The 25,955-nt window shown below is 32.8% G+C and overlaps 1 protein-coding gene and 1 long non-coding RNA gene across 3 annotated transcripts in view; one reads left to right on the top strand and one right to left on the bottom strand.

Moving 5' to 3' along the window:
* Positions 1-25,955, top strand: part of LOC133190024 (TPR and ankyrin repeat-containing protein 1-like) — a 490,694-nt gene that overhangs the window by 273,230 nt on the left and 191,509 nt on the right. The gene's annotated exons all lie outside the window — the stretch shown is intronic.
* Positions 209-24,978, bottom strand: LOC133190139 (uncharacterized). 2 transcript variants are annotated; one of them, XR_009721574.1, is made up of 3 exons: positions 24,840-24,978; positions 3,982-4,225; positions 209-596 (listed from the first exon to the last, which is right to left on the bottom strand). It is a non-coding gene; the product is annotated as an uncharacterized LOC133190139 (long non-coding RNA). The 2 variants fall into 2 exon arrangements; XR_009721573.1 differs by lacking the exon at positions 24,840-24,978 and having other exon boundaries at positions 3,982-4,363.

Here is a 25,955-nt window from a genome sequence, read left to right as displayed (position 1 = left end):
GTTTCTTCGTGGATAAAATTTTAAATAATGAAGGTGGCTGAATAATCAATATCTCATCCTTTGTTAAAGAGAGGAATGAACATAAATTAAATCAATTCTATAAGGTTTTTCTTTGTTTAAAATGGAAAGTAGGCGTTGACTCCTTTCTTATGGTCACAATAATATTCCCATATGTCATGAAATAGAGAAAAGAGAATTCGACAAAAAGCACTTTTTCATGAATTTTTAATGAACTTTTGTCGCATACAGTAAAAATTCTTCTGAAAAAAATAATTAATTCAAGGCGCAGATTTATGTTTTAATTTTCATCCCACAGAAATCGTTTGCTGTTGAATAAAAGGGAGAATTGTGGATGAAAAATAATCCGACTTTTGTATGTGTTTTCTAATGCCATGAGAAGTCTATATAGAATGTCACCATGAATACTGATGTATGATGGAATGGTGTAGAATATTGGAGGTAAATGAATGTTGTTTCTTTCACACCAGGCACTTTGATTTGCACACACCATTTTTACGTTTCTTCTCCTGATTCAGTAGTCTCTGTAGTCTTCTGTCGCCAAAACATTGGCTAAATTATAAAGGAGCCTCGCCATCCTGTAAAACAAAACATTGGCTAAATTATAAAGGAGCCTCGTCATCCTGTAAAAAAAAACATTGGTTAAATTATAGAGGAGTTTCGCCATCCTGTAAAACAAAACAACAGCTGAATTATTAGAAACCTCGCCATTCTTTAAAACAAAGCATTGGCTAAATTATAATTTCCCTAACTTTATTGTTTTTTACATGAACTGCATAATAGTGGTATAAAAATACATTTACTTAAGGAATCACGGCCTAGTTTTTTAGGTATGCCAGAGCATCTACGAAAGTTGGAAACGTGGGGTTTGCAGAACAGACAAAACCCGTTATGCATAAATTATCCCACGTTTCCAGCTGTTGTTGATATCCCTGGCCTACCCAACAAAACTAGACAGCGATTCCTTATATTTGAATCTATATGTAAATATAAACAAAAAATTTCTAATAGATTTGAAATGCACGAAGAATTCCATGTTAATTTCTGTAGTCCTCGCCCACTGACGTCTGACACAATGATAACCGGGGAGATTAAGAACGACTTTTCAATTGATAAGATTTACATTCAGTTGTAAATACCGAGAATCCAACACATTTAACTTATATAGAGTTATCAAAGAAAAAGAGTTGGATATGTAAGTACTGTATTATACATTTCATTCAGTTCATTGTGAATGTATACCTTGATTTCTTAGAGGGCATTTAGAGGCATTGCTTGTTGTCAAATCCATTCAGTTTTCTAAACATAATTTTTTAAAGTACGATTAACTTCAATGATCCTTTAAATTTTTTTTTTCAAATCATGACAAAAACCCATGTCAATAATGTTAAAAATACACTTCACTATTTAACTGTAACATTTCACAGCCCAACCAACATCAATAATCAACAAGAAGCCAATGGACCACATCGCTTACTTGAGCACTTTTGCTAGGAAAAAGCAGAAATCATTTCATCATTGAATAGTTTAAATATAAAAGTGGACCCGTTGTCCCAACCTATCCCCGGAGGTCATGATATGAACAAACTTGATTCTACAATACATAAATATGCTTCCATATAAACAAGAGCAATAATGATTTTGTTGTTCTTGAGAAGAAGATTTTTAAAGATTTTTCCTCTGTATTCTTATGTAAGACTGATCGCCCTTTGTGCCCCCACCCTTACCCCGGGGGTCATGATTTGAACAAATTTTAATCTACACTACATGAGGATGATTCCATAAGTTTTATATTTTCTAGCCCAGTGGTTCTTAATATTTTAAAGAATGCCATAAATTTTTCACTATTTTGTAATTATATCCCCTTGGAAGAAGACGCGGCCCTTTATTTGGCCAAACTTGGATACCTTTACCCAAGGATACTTTGTGGCAAGTTTGGTTGAAACTGGCCCAGTGATTATTGAGAAGAAGCCTAAAATGTGAAAAGTTTATAGACGGACAGGCGGACATCGGACAAAATGTGATCAGAAAAGCTCACTTGAGTCTTCGGCTCAGGTGAACTTACAATTTTAATAATATCTTCAATTACTTTTAATGTCCTTATTACTTTTAAATGTCAACTACACCAATATTAATGGTATCATTATTTCCACAGTAAATCCGATTCAACATGATAAAAATTAGTTAAGCTATATAAGGTGGTGTTTTACTGTCCTCTTTGGGGAAGATAAATCCTATTCAGCTATAGTATCATAAATCAAGATAAATGCATCTATATGCATTTCTTACATTAATTTTTTTATATAAAAACATGCTATGTCTGATAGCTTTGCTTATGCAAACTAAAGTCTTTCCATGTGTAATGCTATTATTGGGATGGGGTCTCAATTAATATGTATTTGAAATGTTGAAATATACAGTATAGTTGTAAATGTTCAGCAATTTTGAAGACATTTTAAAAAAAAAATACCCAGATAGGTAGGATTTGACATCTCATTGCTGTTCATTTTGTCACATTGTAGAGGATAGTAAGAAAATGACGTTATTTTTCATGAGATAATGGTTGGATGTGGTTAATATTGGTTCAAAGCTGTCAAGTTCATGTTAATGAAATAATATTTGTGAACCATGCACTGTTGCTTATTCACAATTCACATTTTGAAACTCAAATATTGGTAATAACTTGTGACATGATTTGATCTCAGTGCCTAAACTAATGACATCTAATTTTCTAGTCTGGAAAAGAAGAAACAACGGACAACCAAATATAGATCATGTCTGAGCCGTGACAAAGATGCTATTACTCAATTGCTACCTGGTAAATTTATAATCTATGTAAGGAAACATTTATCTCTGTTATTCCGCTTACGTTATGTCTGAGTTGAAGAAGATAATTATTTGACATTTTGATGTTTTATGATATAATCAATTTTGAGTCGCTTAGTTTAGTAAACAAATTTATTAGAAAGGAATGGGATTGGAGAATAATCCTCTCTCTCTCTCTCTCTCTCTCTCTCTCTCACGTACACACTCAGTAGTTGTTTTCTTTCGATTCACAGTTAAATGAATCAAAAAAGGTAACATAAAAATACAGAATATTCCATTTATGAAACCAAGCATCCAGTTTATTACATATTTCAGTAAACTTTAAATTTTAAAAAGTTTTAAAAATGCCACTACTTCACAATGTTTATATCAATAATATCGAACTATTACACTGACTTTTCACTAAATGACCCAAAAAATGCATAGTTTTTTTTTTCTTCAAAATTTTCATTCTTATTTTGAAACTGTGGACTCCGTAGATGAAAATCCTACCAAAGTAATGAAAAATAGTTAAAGCAGTTATCTTAACATTTAAATGTGACCAAAGTGCCCATAAATATCAAAAACTTTAAAAAATATTAAACAAAACTGGACAGACAGAAAGTTAGACATGATGGTATTATTTTAGGATACCATGAATTTCAAATCGGATCCCAAGTGTCATTTTAAGTTGTTAATTAAATTGCAACATCTACGATGCCCATTAAAGATGAAATATGACTATTAAACAGGGGTGGCTATATGCAAAACTTAATTCATTCTTCATCTGAAATTCATTCATCGCGATGTTTTGTCCTTATCCTTATCATCAGATTTTAAACAGAGGAAATCCATCCTTTTAGTGCACTCTTCTTTGTCCTGTTTAATATTTACATAAAAATACCTTAAAAGTGCCGATACGTAAGATTGCTTATTCTAGCGGTACAAAGATTGGATCTCTTCTGTATCCTTTATATCAAAAGTATACAACTTGTTTAGAGGAAACGTCCACTTTGAATAAAAAATACTTTCATATCCTTTTACAAAATAAACTGTTCGTTTCAGGTTATTAGTCATATTGTATAGGATTCGAGCACATGCACTGTTATCTTGGCGGCTTAAGGTATAACTAAAGAGCCATCAATTAATTTATCTTACCTTTCATTTGAATAAGAATCGGTAACCAAACTTCTTTTTCCAAATCTGAATGGAAGTCTAAGCGTAGAACGTTTTCCCCATCGGAATGGCATCTTAATATTACAGTTACATTGGTTCGAAAGTATTCCTCTTGAACAGATATCATTACAGTCTGTAGCTTCCACTGGATAGAGTTGAAGAAAAGAAAACAATCCTATGATTGCAAGAATCAGGCTTTTGTTAGGCGACATCACTGTCTGAAGATCTGAAAGAATGAAAACATCTAACGATAGAATGTCATATATATGAAGTCCGATATTCCACGAGCCTGGGCTCCAATGTTTGCATTTCTATAAAACTAATTGATTCACATTGCGTGTATGTAACGTGGGTGTATACATAACCGTGCTCTTTAGAAACCAACACCTGAAATAGATGAGATGTATGTATGTCATAAATGGACAGGAAGTGACGCAAGCACTGCGACACATTCAGCGATCCTCGTCACATGTAACAAATGTTTGCCTTGTAACTATGTTCAGAAAACAGAATTATGTTTCTTTTGTGAACCAATAAAAAAGATGAGTCGACTGGCGGACTTAGATATTTAAGATTTGCAGGGCCTTAGATGTGTAATCCGTGGATTTGAATTTAGGGAAAGAGAGAGTCGTCAACAGAATTGGATATGTCGACGAGTCATCTCGCGATATTAAGTACTCGCATAAAATATGGAATCTACAGTACATATATTGTAGACATGACAGTTTATAATTCTACTTAAATTTCAAAAAATAATGAAATAGAAGTTTTTAATCCTGTTTCCTTAAGCTTAATGATAGATAAATAAATAAGTAAAAAAAAATATGCATTGATTGGTATATAATTTTTGACAGATTTTGAATAGAAATGACATAAATAGTTATTTCCTGGAATATTATAAAAAAAAACCGTAAGTATTCTTTGGTGTTAAAATATACGACATTGTGCCATTTTCTGTACAAATTTTTGCAAACATTTTATGACATTTTTTTTGGGGGGGGGGGGGGGGGTAAAATCTTACAAAATTTCTACATTTACTCTGGATAACATTATTCAAAATATCTAAATGAACATAAATCTATTAGACTTATTGCTGATTTTGAAAAAAAGTTTGTTATTTATCCGTCAATCGATATTGATTATTTAGTAGAGTTCATAGCTGTTCTTTTAGATTTATGTAACGTTATTGAATGAGAAAATATATGAGGAATGTTAAAAACTCAAATTACTGTAAGACATCATGCATGTTTGAAAGTTCAGATACATGTACAGGTGTGTGCAGTGACCTTTATTAGTAATACATTAAAATAAAAATGTTTTTGTTGTGGAAATGGATGGGAAAAGGCTATGTAGCTGCCACAAGTTCTTATTCCAAGTCGTTTTTATTTTGGCCACAAGGTATCATTGCATCCTCGGATGGGATGAACAGTGTAACTATGCATGGCATTACAAATTAATGAATTGTAAACATTGTCATCGGGGACCTATTACTCAAGTTGTCCATCTGCTATTATCTCAATAACTCCTGGTCAAATTATTGGAAAATATCGACAGCAATTCACCTTAAATTAACAAGGCACATAAGTTATATATTTACTTTTTGAACGCGGCGTCATTTTCTAATATCGTCATTAATTTCATTTGCTCGACATCGAGAAGCAAGCATGGCCGCAATGAACGTATTTGGATCTTATTTCTAAAAGACATGGAAAGAAACAATTAATTTTAAAAAAAATGATAAACTAGATGTGTCAGTATTGAACGAATGCGCCCACCGAAATTCAAGTTTAAATATTTTTTTTAAAAAGTCCTAGAATGTGAAAATAACAATGGATCCATGGGTTTTTCGGAAATGACGCAGAAATAGATTTTCAGATTTTTGTAGGTTGTTGGTCTTAATTCTGGTTTCGATACCACAGCTTATTACTTACAAACACATCATCATAAAAAGTAAGATAACAGTGAATAATTAGAAATTTTCAAAGTGTAAGAGCCAGAACGCTGATGAGAATAGGTCCATCAACATGAAACACGGATTGACCTGAATGTCATTAAAATAAGGAGACATGATACCAAAAATAACTTATTTTCTACAAACACAGCAAAGGCCGGAAAACCGTAAATAATTTTAAAATTAATTCAAAGTCGAGGAACAATAATAAAATAAAGAAAAGAAGCTCGATTAAAACTATAAAGAGAGAGAGACATATCAAAAATCAGATCATCAGCTGTAAGCTATCAAAGAAAAGCCTGAAAACAGTAAAAGATTAGAAAATGTCAAAGTCTAACAGCAATCTTTTTCGAAAAGGGGTTTATCAAAAATTCAAATTTGATTTTAAGTCATCAATATATGGACACATACCAAAATCATTCATTATATACATGCACTTCAAAAAAAGGTTATGGAACACTGTTTATTACTAAAATATTCAAATTCTCTATAAGAGTAGTAACTTTTGTTAAAATATGTTCATCAGAATGAAGCTTCAAACTGACATGTAAGTCATCAATATGAAGAATCATCCCCAAAACTCAGTTCATTTATATCTACGAGCACTGCAAAAAAAATTCAAAAGCGGTGCTCATTAAAAACATTCAAAGTCTATGGAAATTTTCCATGAAATGGACCATGGAACTCGAACTTGGTCTGTAAGTCATCAATGCAATATATGGAGATAACGAACAGTATTCAAGCTTAAAAGTCCATTCAACAATACAAATTGTGGAGCAGAGCAAACACGAATCGACCTCTAAATCATCAGAGGTGGGATTACGTGCCATGGAGGAGTGAGCATCCCTTGCCGACCGGTCACACCCGCCGTGTGCTCCCTGTCATGATCGGGAAAAAAAAAACGGAAAAATCCGTCGACAATTCAGTGTGCAAATAATGGCTACAGTTAGTATGAAAAACGTCAGTCAGCATTTGACTTAAAGATAAATTGTATTTGCTGACAAGGTCATTGTATCGACCATAGAACTTGCGAAATGACGACTTTAAACGAGACAGCTGATATTCTTGTTTCAGCAACTTGTTTGTCAATAATTTACCTCGTTTTAGAAATAGCATGCTCTTGCGTATGGAATCAACTGAGAGATATAACCCCGTATGCAGGTGATGAAGGTATATTAATGCATAAGTAAGGGAAGTTGACGATTGAAAAGTTAAAGTCATCACGTTTATCATGAAGCTTGGTTGTTAGATTACCATTAACGTCTTTTTCTAGTAAAATATCCAAATATGAAATAGATGTGTCAGACTCTTTTATTTCAAGCTCACTGGGATGTATCGTATCGACATAAGAATGGAAATAGCCATTTTTAATTGAAAATACGTCCTCGATATATCTAAATGTCGAATTGAAGGCCACAACAAGTGTTTTCTTCTTTTCACGTATCAGATTTTGAACAAATTCTGCTTCATATGAATATAAAGAAACATGCAAAAAATCAGCTCTTTATCTTCATCCACAACAAAAATAAATAAAATATTAACAAGTTCTGAAAACGATAAATAATCAGAAATTCAAAGCTTACAGGCATTAAAATTTGTGAAAATGGGTCAATCATCATGAAACCAAGGAGTCATACCATTAAAAAGCTCATTATATACAAATTCCTGCAAAAAAGTCAAAAAAGTGAATGATTAGAAATTTCAAAGCATTAGGGGAATTTTTCCGTGTATTGAGTCTATCAACATGAAACTTGAACTTGATTTGTAAGTCATCTGTATAAATATACTAAAAATTAGCTCATTTTGTTCATGCACTGCAAAAGGCAAAGAAACAAACACAAATCCTGTACTAGTGAATAATTAGAAATTTACAAAGTTTAGGGGCAATAACTTTTGTTAAAATGGGTCAATCAACATGAAATAAACTTGATCTGCAAGTTGGAATCATAATGGGATATATTAAATTCAGTTTATTATCGACAAGCTCCAGAAAACTATGACAAACGACGGATAGGGGTACACTACAGGTTCCGACCATTCAATTACGGAGGCATAAAACTTGTATTTTCCGATCATTCTTAGTCACTTTTTTATCGAGAGACAGTAAACTATCAATATGGGGTGACTTGGATCAATAGCACGTTTACTTTTTTTTAAAGGTGTTGTTAAACAAATTACCGTCATTTTATATTTGTTACCATCCCTAAGGTATATCAGATGCATATAATTTGTCATAGTTAAGCTGTATAGTCATTATTTCGATTAAACCCGTGATACCTCTCTGATTCTTCTAGATAATATAGAATTAATGGCAAACTGAATTAGAACATAATCGTATAGGCAATGAAATTATGTGTTTGCTTTGCAACCGAGATTCTATTAGAGCAAAACAGTTCGGTTTCGCGATGTTTATTGCTCTTTCATGGTAATAAAATGTTTAAAAATATTTATTTATCAAGTATTTATTATACACATTACTTGTTATTTAAGATCATTTTCTTGTGGTGTCTTTTCATTAAATATCTCGGAGCCATCGACACAGTGGAAGATCATTAAACATCTCTAATAAAGCACACAATAGGAATAAATACAAAAATTACCGCCTCAACTCCCACGTACTTTACAAATTACCGGCGCTTCTTTGTATTGTGTAGGCATCGAACTCTCATGTAACGCCATAAGTGTAGTACATGTACTTTCTTGCATTTCTGACTAATCCGAAAAAAAAGCATCTTCGTTATTTTTTTTTGTTCAGGATAGAAACAAAGAACATAATTTCTTTTAATTTGGACACACACTTGAAGTATGCAGAGTTGAGAAAGTTTTCTATGGTCAACAAAAAATTTACGTTGATAAGACTGTTTGGGGCCGTTCCTTGAAGGATTTTGTAGCTGTTCAACGTCTAATCATAGACAATAAAACGACCATTTGCAAAAAGGAAAATGAAACATTATATTATACATGTACATGTATATAGTCATCTTCTGCCCTCAAGGATAGCCAAATCGATCTAGATCTCTGCCTTATTTACCCCACAAACTTATTTCCAGCTTCTTATTGGCATACATTTAATTAATGGACGTAAAAGTCGAAGTTTGAAACTCTAAGGATACTGAAATAAATAACGGTATTTCACCGTTGAAAAATAGATAAATAGTGTATACTAAAACAGTTTCCAAAACCTTTGCTAAACAGGGAGCTCTCCAGTGGAACAGGTACAGGTACCATATATGCCATAGTGAAAAATGTCAAGACTCTGAAGTGTTCAGTTATTTTATTAATTGTAAAAGTCATTTTACTTAGTTTTCCTTACCATTTTGTTATAGTTTCCCGGAGGCTCTCTGGTCTTTTATGTGCTTAAACGCATTCCATTTTTTTCAAATAATATCACCATTTTCTTTTAAAGTTACCAGTTTCAGTCCTTGACCATGAGAAGATATCCAAAAAGTTTTTTTTTTTAAATTTATAACAGTACTCTTCATCGGTTGTGTAGACTAAATTCTTAATCTATGAAAAAGTTTTTGTTGTGTGACACTTGCTTCTTATTTTAGATTTGTTTTCACCTGATCTTGTTATTATTTAATCAATTGAAGGATTGTAATTCCGTCAAGACCATACTGTAAGCGGAAAAGAAAAAGAAATAAATCTAGAAAATATACGAATTTGTTCTGAACTTTATGGTGGCATATTTCTGCCCCCTACATGCAAGATAAATTATGTTAACAAGCAACATAATAATGTAGACATGCGACTTATTTATGTCAACATGCAAAATAATTATGTTGACATGCAAGTTACAAATCTCTCTAGAGAATCTAATTTTAATATTGGTAAAGTTACTTACTAACGCCATTATATGACATCATATAAGCAAGATACAACAGGATTATGTTGACATGCGACTTATTTATGTTAACATGCAACATAATTATGTAGATATTCGACTTATTTATGTCAATATGCAACATAATTATGTAGACATGCAACTTATTTATGTCAACATGCAAGATAATTATGTTAACATGCGAGTTAATTATGTCAACATGCGAGAAATTATGTAAACATGCAACTTATTATCTTGCATGTTGACATAAATACCTTGCATGTTAAATATAACTCACATGTTGACATAAATACGTTGCATGTTTACATAATTATCTTACATGTTGACATAAATAAGTTGCATCTCTACATAATTATGTTGCATGTTAACATAAATAGGTCGCATGATGACATAAATATCTTGCATGTCAACATAATTATCTTGCATGTTAACATAAATAAGTCGCATGTCAACATAACTCTGTTGCAGCTTGCTTGTATGATGTCGCATACTGGCGTTAGTAAGTAATTTTACCAACCTTAAAATTAGATTCTCAAAAAAGATTGGTACTTTGCATGTCAACATAAATATTTTGCATGTTGACATAATTATCTTGCATGTTGAAATACTTTTCTTGCATGTTCACATAATTTATCTTGCATGTAGGGGGCAGATTATATGCCACCATAGAACTTCTTTTTTCCAGGCTAGAATAGTTTCCCCTTATGAAAAGCAAAACATTGGGATAAGAAGCACTATAACCTGAGTTAGAAATACATTTATTTGCCGTGTACTCAGTACATGAATTTATTGTTATTCCTTATTTAATTGTTGCAAAGAAAACACGATAGGCAGATATTGTAATTTATATGAATTTCTATTATAAAAGTATAAACATTTTTACCATGAATCACTTTATTTTCTTTATAAGTGATTGGAAATACATGTACATTGAATATACAGATGGGTAGCAATTTTTCCAAGAAAAACGTGAAAAGTGTTTTACTAAAGGGTATTTGACACCTTTGTTTTTGAATTTCAAAGTGATTTTTGTAAATAATAATCAGTTTATTATGAATATTACGCAGTTACTAAACATGAATCCTGATATTATTATGAGGTATAGACCTAAAATTGTACCAAACTGTAACGCTGATTTTTTTTTCTTCGAGATTTATTGAATTTTTTTTTCATATAAATTAATTTTTTTTTCACGATTGTACTTGATCCCCCTACTTTCATGCCCTGGGAGCAACAAAGTTCTTACTTAAAGAGGGACGAGGAAGTAATATCTATCATGAGGAAACGATTACGAGAAAAAACCTACAATTTTATTATTCACCTGAGCCCATTGTTGCAAGTTTACAATGTTTTATTGTCAATTAAATGCGTTTCTTCTGTAACACTGCTAGCACTGAAGGTCATTCCGCTTTTTAATTTCTGAATTGCAATGGAGGAATATTATAAAAGACACAAATGACCTAGACATCTGCGGTGACTTTTTCTTTTGTAAATATGAAATTCTCTTCCGACTTGGGAGAGTGGTTCAAGGTAAATATATAAAGATGCTTAGACTTGTATAAAGCGGGTTCTGACTACATCAACGCAGTACAACAATATAAACTAGAAACACCAGAAATCAGGATAATAGGGCGGATCTAAGGGTGCGTCTCCGGGGCAATTTGAACGTAAAAAAGAATTTTTTAAAAAAAATATTATTTTTCACTTTCTGGGATGTGATAAGGACGATATATCAAGACGATGAACTGCAATTGTGAAAATCAAGTCAGAATCCTTTCTGTAGTCTGATATATTGACAAGTCTTTATACATATATACGAGGATCATTCAAAAAATTCGTAGACTTTTGTCATAACACTTTTATTTAAGGTTATATTATAATCAAATTTTGTACACACATTTGCACAACAGATTCAAATAATTTGAGTAAAAAAAAGCAATATATCTTAATATTTATCAACATTATCAAAGATTTATGACAGCAAAAAATGGGGTGAAGGAGCAGCAAAAAATGGGGTAACGGAACAGGGTCTAAATTGAGTTATTTACTAATTATACACTTTATAATGTCTATAATAATACCTTATAAATGACGCCAAAACGAAATGGAATTTAAATGCTTAAATTTATTATTGTTCTATTTCTTCAGATGCTAAAATGTAATGTAATACATTGCCTTGTTTAAAAGATATCAAATAAAATCTATGAAAATAAGCAAAAAACGATGACGTCGAAGGACGTCATCGAGCAGGGAGTAGAGATAAAGTTTTGCTTTGCATTCGGGAAACCTCTGAAACAAAGTCTAAAAATGCTGGAGGAACTAGAAAATACATGTTCAGTTTTTGAGTGGTAGAGACGATGAAGAAACGGGCTATCGTTAAAAAAGTTAGAAACGTCATCAACGTGATATGCGCTTCATTGTTCCCGAACTTGTGAAAGAAGAGTTACGCCGTAAAGAATTAGAAAACACTGACAATCTACCTTAATGAAATATATGGAGATAACGAACAGTATTCAAGCTCAAAAGTCCATTATACAATACAAAATAGGAGCAGAGCAAACACGGACCTCCAAACATCAGAGGTGGGATCAGGTGCCATGGAGGAGTGAGCATCCCCTGCCGACCGGTCACACCCGCCGTGTGCTCCCTGTCATGATCGGAAAATAACGGAAAAAATCCGTCGACAATTCAGTGTGTAAATAATGGCCTATTTAACAATTAGTATGAAAAACATCAGTCAGCATTTGACTCAATGATAAATTGTATTTGCTGACAAGGTCATTGTATCGACCATAGAACTTACGAAATGATGACTTTAAACGAGACAGCTGATATTCTTGTTTCATCAACTTATTTGTCAATAATTTACCTCGTTTTAGAAATTGTACATACGTAGAGCATGCTCTTGCGTATCGAATCAACTGAGAAATATATACCCCGTATGCAGGTGATGAAGGTATATTGCTGCATAAGTAAGGGAAGTTGACGATTGAAAAGTTAAAGTCATCACGTTTATCATAAAGCTTGGTTGTTAGATTACCATTAACGTCTTTTTCAAGTACAATATCCAAATATGAAACAGATGTGTCAGACTCTGTGGTATCTTTTATCTCAAGTTCACCAGGATATATCGTATCGACATGAGAATGAAAATAGCCATTGTTAATTGACAATACGTCGTCGATATATCTAAATGTCGAGTTGAATGCCACAGCAAGTGTTTTCTTCTTTTCACGTACAAGATTTTGGACAAATTCTGCTTCATATGAATACAAAAAAGGTCTGCTAACAACGGGGCGCAATTGGTACCCATAGCAATTCCAATAGATTGTTGGAAGACCTGGTCTCCAAAAACCACTAGGTGTCAAGTTTTATGAATACGTTTTTATGAATGAGTAAGACGTTACAAACCGTGTATAAAATGAAAAGGCAGAGAATTTTTTAGAAACTTTATCGACGTTGTTTTTGACGTTACAATGTTGTTAAGCGGGCTCCGTGGTAACAGAACATGTTGCTTTTAAAATTGAGTAACATGACTTCCATTTAATCAAATTGAATGAAAATGTCACAAATTGACATATTAAATTTTTTACATATGAAAATGTGCTGATCTTAAATCTTGTAAAAATAATATGATGACGAGGGACACTGTCTACGTATTTTTAAATGACTCTCGTACTTCATTTGATTATATACTGAGCCCATTATGGGCTCGTTAATAGGTTTCTTTGATTTAGTAATAAAGTAATTTTTTAGTAATTTTTTCGTTCCATTGCATTTTGTAGATTTTTTCAGATCGATCACTGTTTGTTATCTTCACCTTTTTCATTACATATCACGTCAGCTAAATACGACCCAATGATAGGTTACATGTTATAGTTACACTATATATATTAATTGGTTAGCGATAAATACACTCACAGTTTTTCATTCACGAGGGGCGGAGCCCCGAGTGAATAAAAACTGTGAGTGTATTTACCGCTAACCAATTAATATCTATTGTGTAAGTTACTTGTACCAGGGGACCAATGAGAGAAAAGCAGGTTGATAATTAGCACCGCCTACTACGAGGTGTCAAGCCCCGGTCCGTATATATAAGCTGTCTCCATCTGCAAGGATCATATTTAGCTGCGTCACTGCTACCTAATTTGTTGATAAAAGATTCGGAATTGGTACCTGTGAAGATATTGTACCTTTGGAATGTTGAAGACGCAGAAAACATGATCTTTGTCAGTAACAGGTACAAGGGTAGGCTTTTATATTCAAGTCGTGAAGTCTGGAAGAAAATTTATCTTTCTAGATCTTTTTTTTTTAAAAGGGGGGGGGGTATGGGAAACATCGCCATTGAACTTTTTCAATATGGAAATCAGCGTACAGAAAAAAATGAAATGATTTTTGACATTTTAATGAAAGTTTGAAATGGTATTGGAAGTAAAAAAAAAAAACGCGGGGACTTCTGATGTGAAATTGCTATTTGTATTTGGAGACGGGAGAGAGAATGACGAGAACTCGAGATAGGACGTATCATTTACTGATTAAGGATACGCGGAGAAAACATACAGAAACATGAAGCTAACATCGACAAGCTAATGTTAGTATTTTTGAAATTAAAAATGTTGACTTAATTCATTCATCGATCAGCCAGGTCTGGAAATTGACATCATTCATTCATCAGTCAAGGTCTTGTCACAGTATGGCTTGATGCCAAAAGGTGGGCGTGACTTAAAAAACTGTGATTCTTCTGGCAAATACACCACAGCAACATCAAAGCAAAATCTAAATTTACCGCCAGTCCTATGGTACAATTGTTAATAAGATCATGATAACGACCATAGACTTTATACGTGGTTGTTGAAATCCCTGTAACATCAACTTATCTGTCAGTACCCTGCCTCAGTTCATAATCAGAGGATGCTCTTGAGTACTGAATAAGCTGCGAGACGTAAACATCATAAGCAGATGATAGCGGGATGTTACTACATAAATAAGAAAAGTTGACGATTGAAAAGCTTAAGTCATCTCATTTGTCATACAATTTTTTTTAGGTGGACCTTATCATCTACAGTCAGAAAAACATTCAAATATGAAACAGATATGGCAGATATCTGTGGTGTTTTAATTTCAAGCTTACTGGGATATACTGAGTCGACATATGAATCGAAGTAACTATTATTAATTGATAAAACGTCGTCGATATATCTGAATGTCGAGTTGAAGGCCACAGCAAGTGTTTTCTTCTTCTAGTGTAGACGTTTTTGGATAAATTCTGCTTCACAGGAATATAAAATCAGGTCCGCACAATCAGTGCCCATCGAACTTCCAACAGTTTGTTAGAAGACCTGATCTCTAAGGGCGACAACATTATTGTCAGTAAGAAACTCAAGCATCCTTTTAATATCAAATTCAGAGTACTTTTCTGTAGAATAAGAATGATTTTTAACAAAGTAATTTTGTTGTTGACCAATCACAGTATACTAAATATTCCGAGTTCTACTTTTATTGAAGAAGTCTATTTTTCAAAATGCCTAGTTTTTATTTTATCGTGAGAAATGGTTGTATAAATTCTACAAAAAGTCGAATGTTTTAATGGGTTTTTTTTTTAAAGAAAATTTTGGTATTTAAATTTTTTCAAAAGTTCTTTGGAGTTTTTGAGAATCCATATCTGATTTACACTACATCTAGAATATGCTGTAGCACTACGTCTGAAGTTTCTCCTTTACCGCGGTTAATATTTTTGTGAAGAGAGATAGGGGCTTGGTTGAGCACTTGCTGGATCTAGCAATGTACATTGTATCTTTGTAAGGATTTTATGAAGTTTAGGAATCCAGTGTACGGTAGATCGAACTCATCTTGGTTGGCTGGAAGTTAAAAGTTTTAAACACTTAAACGTGATTTTGAAGAATTGCATCCTTAGAAAGTGAACTGGGAGTATATTAGATTTCCAGACCTAGAAATAAAACTCAAGTTCATACAGTATGTTTTACTAGTATGCCAAACAGTGAAATGAAATTATAGAACAAATTTTACATCCTCCATGAAAATATAAAACCTACAGAACATCGTCTGAAAGCGCTTATACAACTTTGAGTAATTCCTTTACGCGAGGTTGTATTACTGTGTAGCTTGAGGACACTGAAAATATTTCCGCCTACGGCTTTTTTGCACTCAATGGCCATTAAGAGCTTATTACAGATATATTAACAAAACATTCAATGATAAAGAAAGGACTTTATAATGTCTTCGTCACCGGTTGATTTCATATTTTATACAATATTTAATATGATACAGTATATTAAATATACACTTATATACCGAGGAACAATCAAATACTATCAACGGATATGCTACACATTTTTTATGTAGGTTTTTATTGCTATGACCTTTCATGAAAAGTGCCCTTAAAAATACAGTTTATCCGGTTCCATTTAATAAATTATAGCCAACAATAAATTACAGTTTTTGGTATCAGTTGATGGGTGAAGATGCTTTATAAGGGGTATCATGTTTCACGTTTTACTGCCTTATTCTGAACGTCTTAACGGTTTCCTTAAATTCTCTAACCAAAAAGTCCCTTTTAGCAGCGAGTAAATGAAATGATTTATACTCGAGACAGCGATAATTGTGAGAGATTTGGATAACGATATGTGTTCCACTCCAGCATTCCCTTGATTGATTTTATACTCTTAAAAGCACAGTACATTAATGCCCCCTCCAAGATCTAATGACGTCTTATATCATATGCTTCACCTTACGTGTGCATATGTTTAAAAAATATATGGACTTTAAAGATTGACATACATGTAATTTCATTTACAGTATAATAAAGGATACATGTATTTAATAAACAAAAGCGTTTTCTCCTCCAAGACACCCGTGAGATTAAGTTAAAAATATGTCTTCTGTGACTCTGAACTAAAATGCATTGTGCCACAATTTCAGTCCTGTCCGTTAACTATTAGTGTTTATGCCTAGTAGATAAAAATTTAAAATACAAAAACAAAATGTCAGAAATAAGAAACTTCTTCATAAAAAACAGTTTGTATATGACAGAGTAAATACGGTCAAGATATTCAAGTTTTTTTTTTATCTCTTGATCATTAGAATATGAGATTGTGTTTAGGATGCTGTTGATTATATGTTTGAAAAAATTAACTATTTCAGATATGTGACTATCTTGACCTTGCGTGGCTTTTTCAGGAAACTTTTGTTTACATTGCCCATTGTAAATAGTATGTGATTATAAAATCAAAGTTTAACGTTAAATTTCTTAATCCTCCTACGTACGACACTAAAACATCATTAGCAAACTATTTTTACCAGAACCTTAGTGATGATAAACCAGTTTTTTGACATACTACAGTATACGGTCAATTCCTTATCCTACGTATGTAGCATTTGTTCCACTTTTCATAAGCCGTGTGATAAGTTTACGCAATGCTATGACGAATATTATTTGGTTAATATAATGACTGAATTCTGTAACAATTTTAGCAAGGAAATTTTTCCTCTACAATGAATTACGTACTTCTTTCGTAATATTAATATCCTTATCTTTTAAAGAGAATCTCAAAGATAACAGCGATTATTGTAATAAAGTATTCTCTTTTTGTAGTCGAAACTAAGCGACTCTTTGTGAAGAAAGTACGAAAGAGAAAGATAGGCGATACTTGACCCATGATTAATAATAATCAATCATTTTTATATCCGAGGACTTGTTCAAGTTCATTTATCTACGGAAGCGTATTAGTGCCACGTACTTTTTTTAAGTTGGCTTTTCCAACTTTACAGTTGGCTTTTCTAACTTTTCCAACTTTAAAGTTGGCTTTTCCAACTTTAAAGTTGATAATTCCAACTTTAAAGTTGAAAAAGCCAACTTTAAAGTTGGTAATTCCAACTTTAATCTTGGCTTTTCCAACTTTAAAGTTGGTAATTCAAAATTTAATCTTGGCTTTTCTATCTTTGTATGGTTTTATGCGCTATATTCAGACACTTTGTAGCTGGACTCATGTTGCTGTTACAATGGAAAGAAACGATTCAATTATGAAATCATGATGAAAGAAGGAATTATTTCATTGTGTTTTCACATACAGAATTGATACATTTAGTTCAGTTGTATTTATAGCATGTAATATAGTGTTGATTCATCCCATATATTAAAAACACAAAATAAATTTTGTTTAAGCTTATTCTCTCATAAATAACAAAATCTATATCTGATCTCCTAAATAGGTTTGGTTGAAATACTGTCATGTACGCAGTTGTATGAAGTTATTCTCTGTATAATTGTATAAGATTGACCAAAAAAATATAAAGGTTTTCAAAGTTGGAAATTATATGTAAGGTCATAGGGAAGTCCAAGTTAAAAAAATAATTCACACAGATTAATTCCCCACCAATCTATTGCAGTGTATTAATTTTGCATTTATAAAGTTGGTAATAATTTAAAATAAAGAACTAAAGCTAAGGAAAACGGCAGGAAAAGCTCAAATTTAAGTTGGAAAAGCCAAGATTAAAGTTGGAATTACCAACTTTAAAGTTGGAAAAGCCAAGATTAAAGTTGAAAAAGGCAACTTTAAAATTGGAATTACCAACTTTAAAGTTGGAAAAGCCAACTTTAAAGTTGGAATTACCAACTTAAAAAAAATTTACATGGCACTGATACGCTTCCGTATTTATCACTCGCACTCAACAATCAGTAATACTTGATGTACAGTATATAATAAGTCGTCATAGTTCCAGTGTGAAAGAAAAGTTAACATAAATATTAGACATGTACATTGTTACATAATATCGCGAAAAACACACAATAAAAAATCGAGAGAACGGACATGAGGTCGTACAAATTACAGTGGATAGACTGCATCATTTATTTTCTATATGAATATTTGAAATTTTCAACAGATTTAAAATTTGTTGTTGACATAATTTCAGTAAACATAAGTGTATTTGGTGTTTTACAAAATCTGGGATGTAAAGGGTTATTCCTAATATGCTCAATCTTTGACATCTAAAATGAAATGGAAATTCTTTTTTTGACCTGAATTACATAATGTAAACAATCTTTCATTCAATGGAATATTTGACCATCTACCAGTCGCGATAGGAAGATGGTGGTTTGAAGTGGTTTGAAGAGTGTTATCTACAGTACAGGGGTTTATTTTTGTAAAATTACATCTGTTGGTTTCATGAAATACTTTGCTTGCTAGTTTAAATGCTTGATTAAAAGCTTGCTGGTTGAATGCTAAGAATTGAAGTTATGCTGCACCTGTGTTTAAATAATTAAGTGCAATGCTATCAGAAGTAGCATTTATGCTAATGATGATACCAGGAGTAGCACTAATACTAATAATGCAACCGGAAGTAGCATTTTTTTTATAGTAATGCTACCGTAAGTAGCAATAATTCCAGTAATTCTACCGGAAATAGCATTGATTCTAGTTATTCTACAGGATGTTTCGTTGATTTTAGTCATGCTACAAAAAGTATCATTGATTCTTGTAATGCTGCAGGAAGAAGCATTGAATTTTGTAATGCTACCGTGAGAAGCATTGACTCTTGTAATGCTTCCGGAATAAGCCTTGATTTTTATACCCACACTTTCTGTATACTTTTTGTATTCATATGAACAGAATTTGTTCAAAAAGAATAAAACACTTGCTGTGGCCTTCAACTCGACATTTAGATATATCGATGACATATTGTCAATTAACAATGGTTATTTCCATTCTTATGTCGATACGATATATCCAAGTGAGCTTGAAATAAAAGATACCACAGAGTCTGACACATCTGTTTCAAATTTGGATATTTTACTAGAGAAAAAGACGTTAATAGTAATCTAACAAATAAACTTAATGATAAACGTGATGACTTTTACTTTTTAATCGTCAATTTCCCTTACTTATACAGCAATATACATTCATCACCTGCATACGGGGTTATATCTCTCAGTTGATTCAATACACAAGAGCAAGCTCTACGTATGAACAATTTTTAAAACGGGGTAAGCTATTCAAAAACAAGTTGATGAAACAAAAATATCACCAGTCTCGTTTAAAGTCATCATTTCGCAAGTTCTATGGTCGATACAATGACCTTGTCAGCAAATACAATTTATCATTAAGTCAATTGCTGACTGACGTTTTTCATACTAATTGTTAGGCCATTATTTACACACTGAATCGTCGCCGGATTTTCCGTTATTTCCCGATCATGTCAAGGAGCACACAGCGGGTGTGACTGGTCGGCAGGGGATGCTCACTCCTCCATGGCACCTAATCCCACCTCTGATGTTTTAGAGGTCTGCGTTTGCTCTGCACCATAATTTGTATTGTTTAATGGACTTTTAAGCTTGAATACTGTTCGTTATCTCCATATATTTCATTTCTAAAGAAAGTTCGGGTATATTGTTGTTACCCTGGTCAGTCCGTCCGCCTGTCACACTTCCTCAAACAATTCTTTTATTTTAAGCAGTAACCAATTTATCTTTTGTAATATGATAGCTGAACTCGTCTTACATTTTATGCAATAGTAATCATCTTTTAGAAGATGAATGGTGGCGTTCTGTAGATGTGCAGTAAGGTTTCGGAATTTTTATTTTCATCTTAGGGGTCAAATAGGGGTTGATAAATGACTTTTTTACATTTTTAATCTACTTTTAGTAACGATGGCAAGATCATTCATGGAAATCAAAAACTGATTTTAAAAAAAATTGAGTTATGTACATTATAAAAGGCTGATTGTGCACAAAATCATTGCAAATCGAACCAAAACTCTAGGAGAAGTAGCAGTTTGTATGAATTTCACAAAAAATATCTTTTTTACTGACCATGGCAACAGCGTTCAAAGAAATCAAAAACCGATAAACAAAATTATATTTCTTAGTATAGTCTACTTGTGCTCCAAGTATTAATGAAATCCGGGGTCAAAGCTAAAGCAGGAGTAGAGTTTTGAAAGAACAAATTTGATTCTACACCATATTATGAAGTTTTCACACAACTTTATTTTTTTCTTGCCCAGTGGTTCTTGAGAAGATTCTTGATGACTTTTTCTTAAACATTCCCATGCATTTGACTGTGTAAATGGTTTTATAGTTTTGTGGCTTTTTCCTTGGTTACCCAAATATGAAGGAGTGTGCATTTAGAGGTAAACACCTTAGTTTGGGTATTACTGTTAATGTTTATGACAGCATCTAGTTTTTTAATGCTAATGCATGAAAGTTGCGTTGATTCAAGTAATGCTACATAAAGTTGCATTGATGCTGATTACGGTCTTTTGGATGATACCTTAAAATGCGAAGCCACGTGACACGGTAGGTGTTGGCATTATAAAGATCCCTCATTGCTCATTGGCCCTGAGAAAAGGTCTAAATTTGAAACCCTTCATTGGTATATGGCAACGTCTCTAAATGAGTGGAAAATTCTCGAATGGGTCGTAAAACAAATTAATCTATCTGGATTTTCGCGTATGACGTCAAAGCAGTATTGCACCGAAATCCGAGTGAAATATACATATCGTTGTATTTGAAACGTTATTGTATTCTGCATTTTAATTAACAAGGTTGTAGATAATTTTTTTCATAAAATTATGATTTTTAAGAGCATGCGATAAGTCCTTTATTACTAGTATGTAATAATTAAATTCGTATCTCTTGGAAAATTGAGAGATTTATCATGGTCTCTAGTTATATGGACAATAAAAATGACCACAAAAATATGAAAATTCAAATTTTTTATGCCCCCGTATCGAAGATTCGGGGTATATAGTTTTTGCCCTGTTCCTCCGTCTGTCTGTCTGTCTGTTTGTATGTACGCAAAAACTTTAACATTGCTCATAAGTTTGATTGGTTGGAGCTATAGCTTTCATATTTCACATGCGTATTTCTTGTAACAAGACCTTTCTTTGGGTACCATCATATTTCACCTTTGACCTTGACCTTGGAGTTTAACCTAGTTTTACAAAATTTTACCCAATTTTAACCTTGGCCGTGACTTTTGAACACTTGGTGCTAGGGCTATCATACTTCACATATGTAATCCTCTTGACAAGATCTTCCTTTGGATACCAACAGCCTTGACCCTTTGACCTTGACGTTTGTCCTACTTTTGGAAAACTTTAACCTTGGCCATAACTTTTGAACGGTTGGTGCTAGGGCTTTCATACTTCACATATGTAATCCTTGTGACAAGACCTTCCTTTGGATACAACAACCTTGAGCCTTTGACCTTGACCTAGGAGTCTGACCAACTTTTGAAAAACCTTAACCTTTGCCAGATCTTTTGAAAGGTTGGTGCTAAGACTTTCATATTTCACATGTGTGTTTCTTATGAGAAGGCCTTTCCTTGAGCACCATTAACTATTTGACCTTGACCTTGATGTTTGTTTGTTGTTTAACGTCCCTCTTAAGAATTTTTCACTCATATGGAGAGGCCACCCACCTGCCGATGGAGAGCTGCAATTTTTTTTACCTATACTCGGTACTTAGGGCCATTGAGCAGTGAGGGATCTTACTGCGACATGGGACCTCAGTTTATACGGTCTCATCGAAGGGACCGCTCTCCACGTCCCACATTGGGATTCGAACCCGCGATGTAAGGATCAACTCCTTACTCCGCGACTCTAGAGCAGGCGCTCTAACCACAGCGCTTACTTTTGAAAAACTTTAACCTTTTCCATATCTTTTCAATGGTTGCTGCTAGAACTTTCATATTTCACAGGTATATTCGTCGGGACAAGACCTTACTTTGGGTACCAACATAGTTGATTTGCATTTGAGAAAGTTTAACCTTCGCTGTAAGTTGCCATACGGTGGCATCAGTGTTTCAAAAACACATCTTGTTTCCTAAGTAGTACTGTACATGCGCATGTGTATAGCTGAAAAACAGAGCATGTGCAATTATACTATATTTATAATGTATATAATACATCAGATCGGTATACTTTGTCTATAATTGTTCTGTAGTCTGGTCCTGTTTTGAGGTTTTTCTACAACCAATCGATGACCATCCAAGTTCTATCATGGCAATATTAATATCTCAAGCATAATAACGATGATTTTATTGTGTAAGTAGCACAGTTATTACTTTTGAAGATAATTCTCTGTTGTTATATATGCTTTTTCACAGAATGCAAGCTTTGGAGAGGTAGTAATGATTCCTCCGCAAAAGTTTTAATGAAGCAGTATATCTTACGACACAATTATTTTCCGAATGTTGGAGTTTGATAATTCGATAATGATACCCATTATTAATTACACTCGAACATGTTGACTGTTAAATCGAGAAAACGCGGAAGAAGATAATTACCAAAACACAACTAATGGATAAAAGTGACGTGGCGTAGTGATATAGAGGTTTTTTTGGATGATTATAAGATATTTGTGTCCAAAATTTAGACATAGAACAAATCAAACGTTTTTACGGGACATTCAGAATACACATTTATTTTCGGTAGTTAAATAATTTTTTACGCTTAATTTTGGCGTCCGACGTTTAAGCGTGTTTCTTTCAGTCTCAGAAACTTTTAATTGGGAGCGGCCCAGAATTTATGTTTCAACGTTTTAAAAAAAACAATTATTTTGATCGGAAAAATTACTTTAAAGTTATTTTCAGGTCTAAGGAATAAAGAAATTAAGCTTAAATATTATTACACCACTAGTAAAAATATATCTTATGACTTCTATTTGAAGAAAAATTATCATACATAATCTATATATATGACATAGAATGTAGTACAACTCATGAATTTAATCACGTTTGCCTTTCAATAAAACATACTCGTCGAAACCAAAGACCGATATTCTTGTGAATAATGAACTTAACAGTCATTGGTGACGATCAAACCTTGGTCTCATTAAATTTTTACAACATAATGCACTACTTTCCACAATGAACATTTATTACCATGTAATGAACATCAGCATCATCTATCCTGTCATTGACAGAAAGTAGCCCCCTCCCCCCGAAAATCAAAATAAAGTATTCTACTAAAAGTAGAATAAAATATTGAAAAAAATTGGGGGAAAATTCATCTCAAACGCTTATTTCTTAATATATATTTAAATGTACACCCCTTACTTTTTACAGTAAACCCATTGCGATTTCGATGCTGTTTTAGTGTGGTGTTAACCGAATATTTTCACTGTATTATGTTATCAAATTTAATCAATTTAGTTAAGTTTATTCTCCCACACCAGAAATGTAATGGTGCATAAGGCACATATACTGATAATTTACAATGTTGAGCATATATGAATAGGGGTTCGATGACCTGAGTCTTAATTTTTGAGAATCTTAACTTAAAGGAGGGGGTGGAGGTCGAATACAAAATCTTTCAATCTTATGCTTAATGTTACAGAAATATTTGTATCATTATGAAAAGCAAGGATGCTCACTGAAGACTAAAGGTGTTTAAAGTAAAACTGTGCATTGAATCTCGTACATGTTTTTTTTTTTCTTTGAACTATATATGGCAATCTAAGTCAAAAAAAAGCTCAATATTTATTAATTTTTGTTTGAAAGGACAAAGCAAAAATGTTCGTTATTGATGTAATAAGCCTTGTTGCGGTCAACTGTACTCAGATAATTATAGTGTAACGTAAGTGAAGAAGGCGAATAAGAAACAAAATATTAGGCTATTTTTCTCCCAAGGTTTATTTTGTAGTCTCATTTCCTTTTGAACCTTGTAAAAACTTGAACATAAAACGCAGCATCCTTAATTTGTATGTGGTTTGTGCTGGAAAGGCAATGTATCATTCTACAAGCTTTTGTGCCTTCTATATAAAAAAAAAAATACCAAACCTGGCTAAGAACTTTTTTGTCATAATTATAGCACAGCCTTATAATGCTTCTAATGTTAAAATTAATTTCGGTCTTAAAGTATAAACCATTTCAATAAAAGAATCTCAATTATTTTTTTAAACCGTAAAAATAACAGATCAAGACACTTCCATACGTAATGATGTGTTCTTATTGCGTAGGAGCGTATCATCTGTTAGAATTCTGGTAGACCAATGTACTTTATAATTATTTAATGAAAAGTCCTTACCTTTATTGTAGATGGTCTTTTTCAACGGATCGGCACTGTACAGCTCTCGGGGCTTTTGATTTAATGATCTTCTACAAAAGCTTGCCAAAAGGCAGACAAGTTCCCTTCAGCAATTAACAATAAATGAATCAACGCCACCGGACTCTGGGATCTATAGTGGTACATTTCATTGATGGAAGCACGGCAATGGGGTATTAGCGCACATAGATTCTCCGATATTTATATATCATATGCAAAAAAAATCTCAATATTACCTTGCAAAAAGACACCTTGGGTTTGAATCAGTATTGATCAAGGTGATAAAATGATGCATGCAATTAAACCTGAATGAAAATGTTCGATGTTTTATGTACTTATTATAAACGTACAAGCGTGGGAGACAGGAAATAAGCAAGTACCCGGTGACTTTATGAACTAGAGTCACATTCTACTAATTAATTCCTTCCATTACAAAAACATGGTTCTACGGAAAAAGGAAGTAAGTGCAACCACATTGAAAACCCTTTCATTCTAAGTGCATTGTTGGTCATCATCTAATGAAAACAGCTGGTACATTGTAAATATATTGCCATTATATTTTTAAATGTTTTTATACATGTCACATTTCAAAGTACAGATTTTTATAACCTGTTCTTAAAAAGATTTTTATTTATATTTTTTTTCTTTTGCTTTCTTAAAAGTCTACGGTAAACTAGAAATCTCAACACATCATCCAAAATATTGAAGAATTCCAAATATTTTTGATTTCCTTCTATGAATTTCAGTTAAGCTGTAGCATAACAAATAGAAGTTTACAGTAACAGGAATGTTTGTATCAAAAGCTCTAGTGCGATCATTCGTAAATTTCAAATTAAAAAAAAAACTTTTTCCTGGTGCCATTTCTAGTGTTAAAAGTAATTTCTCTTCCTCCTCAGTGTATTAAGAACAAGACAAACCAAAAATTGCTGGGATTTACATAAAAAAGCTTCATTGTCGCTAGTGGATTCAGCGCCTAGTATTACATAGTTTTCAAGAACTACAGGTATTAGTTATCTATTAATTGAGAAGTGTTACGTAATAAACTTACAATTGTCACTGTCAAGTAATAAATAGAATTTTCATCGAGGAAATAGTTTT

The sequence above is a fragment of the Saccostrea echinata genome, unplaced genomic scaffold, assembly GCF_033153115.1.
Source record: "Saccostrea echinata isolate AGI-Se365-2 ecotype Australia unplaced genomic scaffold, CSIRO_AGI_Sech_v1 ptg000020l, whole genome shotgun sequence".
Taxonomy (NCBI): domain Eukaryota; kingdom Metazoa; phylum Mollusca; class Bivalvia; order Ostreida; family Ostreidae; genus Saccostrea; species Saccostrea echinata.
Note: the sequence above shows the minus strand (reverse complement) of the source record. Positions and strands in the feature narration are given on the sequence as shown.